Source organism: Berghia stephanieae, chromosome 5, assembly GCF_034508935.2.
Source record: "Berghia stephanieae isolate SIO BIC M18660-M18661 chromosome 5, UCSD_Bste_1.3, whole genome shotgun sequence".
Classification (NCBI taxonomy): domain Eukaryota; kingdom Metazoa; phylum Mollusca; class Gastropoda; order Nudibranchia; family Aeolidiidae; genus Berghia; species Berghia stephanieae.
The window spans coordinates 52,150,538-52,158,037 of record NC_088364.1 but is presented as its reverse complement, the minus strand read 5'-3'; the positions used below and the strand labels follow the sequence as shown (position 1 = coordinate 52,158,037).

Below are 7,500 nucleotides of genomic sequence, written 5' to 3'. Positions count from 1 at the left end.
TTACATGCTAAGCGTTACAGCTGGCTTAAAACCCACTGTAAAGCGTTTGGGCACATAAGTCTATATTGTGCTGAACCCAGTTTGTATCGCTTTGATTGATCTGTTAGGGATGACATTTAGGTCACTGGTTATATACTGATAAATAATCCGATGAATTATTATTTGATCGTTAGAGTAATATTGAACCCCTCCGTGAAAGGTTTAAAGTCAATGAAAGTTGTAAAAGTTGTCAGGATTGGACTAAACCGGAAAAACACGTTTTTAAAAAATTGGCCAGAAAACTCGTCCTTCAATTATTGATCGATTTAAATTTCTTGGCAAAACTCTCAAACCTGAGACTTCGAGATTTTTACCAAGGTGAGGATCCTTTAACCCGATGGATATTTGAAGGACAAGGTTATCTAGCCAAATTTTAAATACATGTTTCCCCATAGTACGGCAATTAATGGTTAAAAACGATGCTTGCTGCGACTGTTAAGAGAACATCCTAATATCTTCTTCTATTCGAAAAATGCGCTTTTACAGTTATTCATAAAATATGTACTTTAGTTGATAATCAGAAAAATGAATACCATTATTTATTCCGTTATAAGACACCAATTTAATATTATTAACTATAAACTTAAAAGAGAAAAATAAAACAAAAAAAGGCAGAAAAAGAAATCTTATATTATTTGTTTATATTGAATGGCTCCACCTCCAGATATTACTTTCTAATGTCTGCCACGAGTGCCCCCCCCCCTCTCCCCATCCATCCTCCCCCCCCCCTCCACACACAAATACACATCTTGATGTACACAAACACTCCCACACACCCACCCACCCACACACACACACACACACACACACACACACACCTACACATATACACTACACACTCACAAAATCACACACTCGCACTGGCGTCCTTCAGCACTCTTAAGTTACCTAGTTGCTTAATTAGTGCCTTAGATTCACAAGATCGATTGAACAGTAGCATTTTACTTTATGGTTAGCGTTAATTGGACAGTTGATATTTACTATGCCACCATTTTGGACAGAACGCTAGTCTATTGCAAAATACTTTCAGCCAGATCCAATGTTCCCAGTTACTCGAAAACTGTGAACGGAGGGGCCAGACAATAATCTCGACAGAACCTAGAATCGATGCTGGCGTATTTGTTCGTCAGTCGAGTGCTACATCACTTGAGATATCGGACTTTCCTCGTTTGTGTTGTTATATCCAGTTTAAAAACTTGTTGCCGGTGCTTTTCATCAAACCACCATCATATCTATAGGGCATAGAAACTCATGCCATCGAAGTCCATCTCTCTGTTTCCTATTGCTTTTTACTATTTTTAAAATCTGGGCTTATATAATGCACTACATCCACTTGACATGCCCAAAGCATTTTGCGATGGCTTCCAAGCCACGACTTCCCAAGCCAAGAGCAACTTGGTGAGACCAAGTCGTGAGAAAAGAGCCATTTCCATGGCCGTTAACGGCACCAACAGCAGGATTTGAACTTTTAGCTTACAGGTCGCATGTCGAGACCACGGTACCACACAACTTGACTATAAGCTATTCTAAAATTAACCTAGCTACCTAATTACTACTGTGATGTTATCTTGGGCACTTGATTCTTTCAGTTCAAACATTGGGCCAAAATCATTTATACAGTCTCTTATGGACGCCTGAATTCCACGGAATCTGCCCATTTGTCAGACGTTATAAGAATTTTCAACAAAGCAACGAATGTTATGTCGTTACTTTTATTCAATCCACAACTCTGAAAAATTCGGAAAATTACAACCAAAAAAATAAATAAATAAAAAAATAAAATACGTTTGAGAGAAAAAACGAAAGGCAGGTAATCCTTATCGTCAATTGACGCCAAGATTCTAGATTCTCCTCCCTCAATTTAAATCAAAAATTGACACCAACCCGTATCTTGTTCTCGTAATGTTTTATTCATTGCCAGTAACGTTGATAGGCTGTCTAAATAAAATAAAGTATACACATGCCCCTCATCTCTTAATGTCTTCCGGGAACCTGGGAAATAAAAGTTTTATTTATTTGAGGAGTCAAAGTGGTAGATTAGGTTAAAACTTTCACATGTTTTGACAGATTACTTCCACAGGTTGCCTCTTCACGTCTGATAAGATAGCCAATTCTGTCTCCGGCGGCAGACACAGGTATCTGCTTCTGACATGCGCAATTGGATTAACTCAACTGTATTCAAATTTCAAACAATGGCAAGAAAAAAATAATAAAATAAAAAGATAAATAAGTTTATAAATAAAGTATATAAATAGAAAAGGGACTGTTTCGGGTACTTTCTTACGTTAGAATGGCATGAAAGGTGCAAAAATTAAGATATTTAGTAACACTTGTCACGAAATAAATAACTCAAAATAAATCAAAAAGACAAATCAATATTAAAGGCACATGGTTCTTCACCAACTACAAAGGTGATTTCTGCACTCAAAGATTGTAAATGCATACTTCATCCATTAGACTAACGGATAATGGTTTAGTATAATCATTGTTTAATCTTCGTTTAGAATTTGCAAGATTTAAGTTATGCTCATTTTTCTCTCTTAAGAATTAAAGACAATTATTTAAATTAATTTAAAATTGCACGGTGAGCTTTATACGTGATCCACGTGCTCATTATATGATGATGACTTTAACATTGACTGAAAAACGTTAGGATTGAAATATTTCGCATCTCTTTACGACTGAAAAAAATCGATCCGAAATAAATGTTGGTTTTTATGTTTCCTTTCGTATTTTACGGCGCTCCGTAATCCTCAAGTGGTTTTGAGAAGATAAGTATAAAAAATTTGTCGTCAGACTTCAAGAAGGTTGATTCTGTTCTTGTGGAAACAATTATCTTGCTGAGCTCTCAACGCAGATTAGAATGATAGTATGCAATTTTGATATTGTGATGTTTAGGAAAACAGGTTTGTTTTTGTTTGACGGGGCTTTTAAAGAATCATTTTGTGTTCACCCCACTTTTCTGACACGTAGGATTATTTATGTTGATGAGGAATTTAAATCCAATTATAATACGTGTATTATATAACTGCTTGCCAAACCATAACATCGTATACTTAAATAAAGGTATTTAAACAATATGGTCTGCTCTTAACACAGATAAATGATATCAATTGACAAAGTGGTTTGGAAACTTTTAGCATATCGAAAGATATCGAAAGGTTTGTTGTCAGACAAAACTAAACAAATAAATAAATAGATAATTATGGACATTTATAATGCGCAACTGGGTTATTATGCCTAATGTACTTCACACTATTTCAAACTATGTGAATGTTTGTTGTGAAAATTTTCCTTCCATGATATTAAGGGTAGACGGTCTATATGTAAACTTCAATCCTTCGGATGCTTTGAATTTAAAGAGTTGTTTTCAAATTGCTTGTATTTCATTTTATCTTTTAGCCGAAACCTATATCTTGTCTAAAAAGGTCATTTGGACGTTTCGGTTTCGGTTTCACAAAACGGGATGAATGATTCATCCTGTTTTGTTGATTAAGGGGAAACCCAAAACGTCCACATTATCTGTTTTCGTTTATCAAATTGAAGCTTACATTCAATTTCACATTGTTATTTACTTCTTCGAGCTTCGAGAAGCAACATTTACACAAAAAAGGGGGAGATAATACATATCAGAAATCAATTATGTATCGAATAAAATATTAATTTAGTTAACTCCAAAACTATAATTACAATGACTTACAAGTTAATAAAGTCATTTATTCCATCGCGGATCAATGTTGTTCCAGGGTGAGACTTGATAAATGTTTATCAAGTACTGAAGTATCTGTTTAATTTCATTCGGTTGGAGTAAACAGAAAATGAAGGTGTCATCTTTAACATTTATTTTTTAAAAAAGTGATGAAACAAAATAAATATATTTAAAAAAACTATGTCAGTCTACTTCGACCTGTGTATATTTCATCAAATTTCATCTACTTTTAAATGTATACAAAACTAGTTGATATGCTGAGGGTTCCAACAGGTCATTAATGGAGTAATATAATTGGAATTGGTTCCGGGGACAGTCGATGTTTTTTGTCCATCCAGCAGTGATTGGGTAGCTCGGTTTCTTATATCTGGCTGGATAAATAACAATGTAACTGTAGTGTTTGTTTCATTTGTATTATTTTGTTGATAAAGGGGAAACCCGAAACATCCATTTTATCTGTTTTTCGTATATTAAATTGAAGCATACATTCAATTTCGCATTATTTATTTCTTCGAGCTTCGAGCAGCAACATTTACATATAGGTATCTGGCGGAGAGTACTTTTGTGATAGACTAGCATCGTATCGAAAGAATAACACGTAAACTCTGTTCGTACAACACTACAGAAACCGGTGTAAACTCCTCCTGCCACACGGGTCTTATGCTACAATGGATTTTTTTTTAAAGTTAAAATATTTTCTTTTCTAGTTTAACATTTTAATAACATTCCACGTATTATATTATTTTTTTCCTTCTCTCTCCAGAAAACTAGTCAAGATCGTCTGACGAAAAACAACCTAACAAAAGACGAGAAATATTTGCTCTGGTTTCTCAAAAGAGTTTGTTTATTCTCTTTGGAATTAATTGATCAACATTAATGACGTTTAGACATTAAAAGTCATCAAGTGTATTGGATTAGTGCGATAGTTTCTTTACGCTAGCAAAATCAATGCTGTGGAAAGTGGATAGAACGTAATGGATAAATTCTTTTTGATACTTCTCTATGCTGACAACCATGGCTTAGATTGTCCAACGTGTGGAGTCAATTTAATAATAAGTTGACATGGATATTAATGATGTTTACGATTGAAGTCGAATAGTTAATGCAGTTGTTGCATTTTTGGCGGGATTCAGTGATGATTGTTTCTGACAGTGTCTGACCCCAACACCCTAAGCAAGATCGCTGACACTTCTCTGACACCTACCTGACGCCTTTCATTGCAAGAGGGACTAATATCATTCTGGGTTTTGTTACACATTCCTATTATACTCATATTCACAGGTAGGTTCATTTCGATGCTTTCATAATATTCATAAAGAAATGTAATGATATAATATATTATTTTTTCATTCTTTATATCTCTTAAGGGCAATGTAGCTCCATTTATAGAGCACGCAACTCCCTCACAGAAAGACATTATTTAGCGAATTTTTAACCAGTTAACTTAAATGTCGTACTCTGGAAAAAAACAAACTCGTATTTATTATTGATTTGGCCAGAAAACTCGCCCTTTATATATCGATCGATTTAAAGGACTCTCATCTTGGCAAAAATACCTGAACCTGGGACCTTGCTGCGTGCAGTTTGCTATAGATTAGTATTCTTCCCAGAGACAAGCTAACATGGCAAGGATTTTCAGCTGTCCTTTTTACGCGACATAAACTGGATTCTAGCCCACTAATATGAGTCTAGTAATACGGGAGAACTAGAATTATATTTTCCTTGTCATCCATGCTTTAAGTTTACCAAAATATCATCATTAATCACTAGTTTAGTTGAATATTTATTATTTAGTGTTTCGTTCAGAGCTTAACATTCAGTGAAGTAGACAAATAAATAGTCTATTAACGAACAAAATCGATTAATCTGGAGTTTTCATCAATTTTATTAGCGTGAAACAGACAGTAACAATTACTAACAAGTTACTTTTTAAGTAGGATACTGGCCCATATATTGCAAAGTATTTTCCTCAGATCTATTTTAGATCCAGCAACCCAATCAATGCTGTGTCAACAGAGAGACTGGTGAAAATCCGTCAAGGGTCGGTTGAATGTGAGACGTGTGCTCGTCAATCATCTGATGGAAATTATATTATTAATTTTAAGAAATCAGCGTCGTATCCACAGGAAGCGATCACTTGTTTACATCTGTTTAACCCTCTCCTTACCACCCATTGGAAAATCGTCACATTCGTTACGATCCAACCAGCACTTATATCATTCAGCTTTCTTTTGTAAATCACACAATTTAAAGAAAATTGTTTTATTATAGCTATAAAAAACGTGACACTGTAAAGTCCATTTTGCTGACCAATATTATGAATAGAATGTATTTGTTGCTTGTTTGTTTGAGTAAGAAAAATATTTTTGTGTTGGGTGGGTGTGGTATTTTGGGGAAAATTCTTAATATGGCTTGTAAGGAAATGGTTAAGGTATATTGGATTATACGGAGGTTTTAAACTTAAACCTCTCAGGCGAAAAGTAGTGGCACAATACGTATACTATGTTAAGCGCAGATGTTTACAGACACCACTTCTGGGCCATATCTAATGAAAACGCAGAAATCAAACGAAAGTGCGATCGCTAAAAGGCCTGACATTTTTTACATCCCACATCACAAATAGCCAACATACCTTCCTGATAACTGAATGATTGGCTCCAGTACGAGAGAATGTGTCAGCGCGTGCTGTAGATTACAGAAGAAATACCCCACGATATCGAGAGTACAGTATCTATAAATTAGTCCCGTACGACTTTCTGTCATAAAGTCATAGTAATAAAAAAGTGTTGATTTGTAGGCGGTATAGCCGGGGGTTGTAGATGGTTTTCTTACCTGGGTTTAGCGGATCATAATAAGGAAAGGCGCCAAACTCATTCATCCTGTATGATTCTGGCACGTTATGCATGACTGTTGCTGCCACCTTTCTGGCCCTCCAGACGACCACCGCCACAGCTATTTAGAGTTACCACTTCGACACAGAGTTCATGCAAATAGATTGAGTTCATGTGATAGACAAATCTATACCTTCCCTGTCATCTCAGCGTGCCTGCAGTCTGTCTAATAAGTCTGACGTTAACCTCTTCATTCCCCTTTCTGCCATGCTTAGTCTGACAAAACACATAATTTTGTTTTGACCAGAGGACGTATATCTATGGATTCAGATGACTCCCAACATGACAAAAAAATGTGAAGTCTGAGACCTGCTTTGAGATAATTTTTGTCAAGTTGGAGCGGCATCTCACTTGATCGAAAGAATAATAAAATCTGAAGAAAATGCAATTCTAATACGTAAACCGATGGCTTAATGGGTGGAGCACCCAGATTAATCGGACCTGGTTCGACAGGTGTATTTTAGATCTGACAATCAGTATGCTGGTATAGACTAACATCCTATTCAAAAGGGTTGCAGACAGTTTGTTCTATCGCATTTCACGGAACAGAAACCGGGATAAGTCATCCTCGACACCATTAGCCTTATAGTTCTTAAGAGCCACTTTAAAAACATTTAAGGATAATTTACTTTGCTGTACTTTTCTTTAAAGACAATTTCTTCATTTTTGGCAATAGGACACTGTCTTGGCGTCTCTACTAATGATTGTTGTCTCAAGAAAAGCGTATAATTAGTTTGATTATAGAGGTAATTAATCGGGCTGGAGCCCGTTTACACCAAATTATATGTTTTCTTGTCTCTTCTCTATTAAAGCACAATGAGGGGACTCAGTATCTAAACCGGCAGAATACTTGATTTACAC

General features: G+C 35.5%; 1 protein-coding gene across 1 annotated transcript in view; it reads left to right on the top strand.

Annotated features, from left to right (window-relative positions):
* Positions 1–7,500, top strand: part of LOC144973161 (noggin-2-like) — a 34,508-nt gene that overhangs the window by 7,595 nt on the left and 19,413 nt on the right. The window contains exon 2 of the mRNA XM_078915282.1: positions 4,512–5,029. The gene's annotated coding sequence lies outside the window, so the exon portion shown is untranslated. The remainder of the gene's footprint in view (positions 1–4,511; positions 5,030–7,500) is intronic.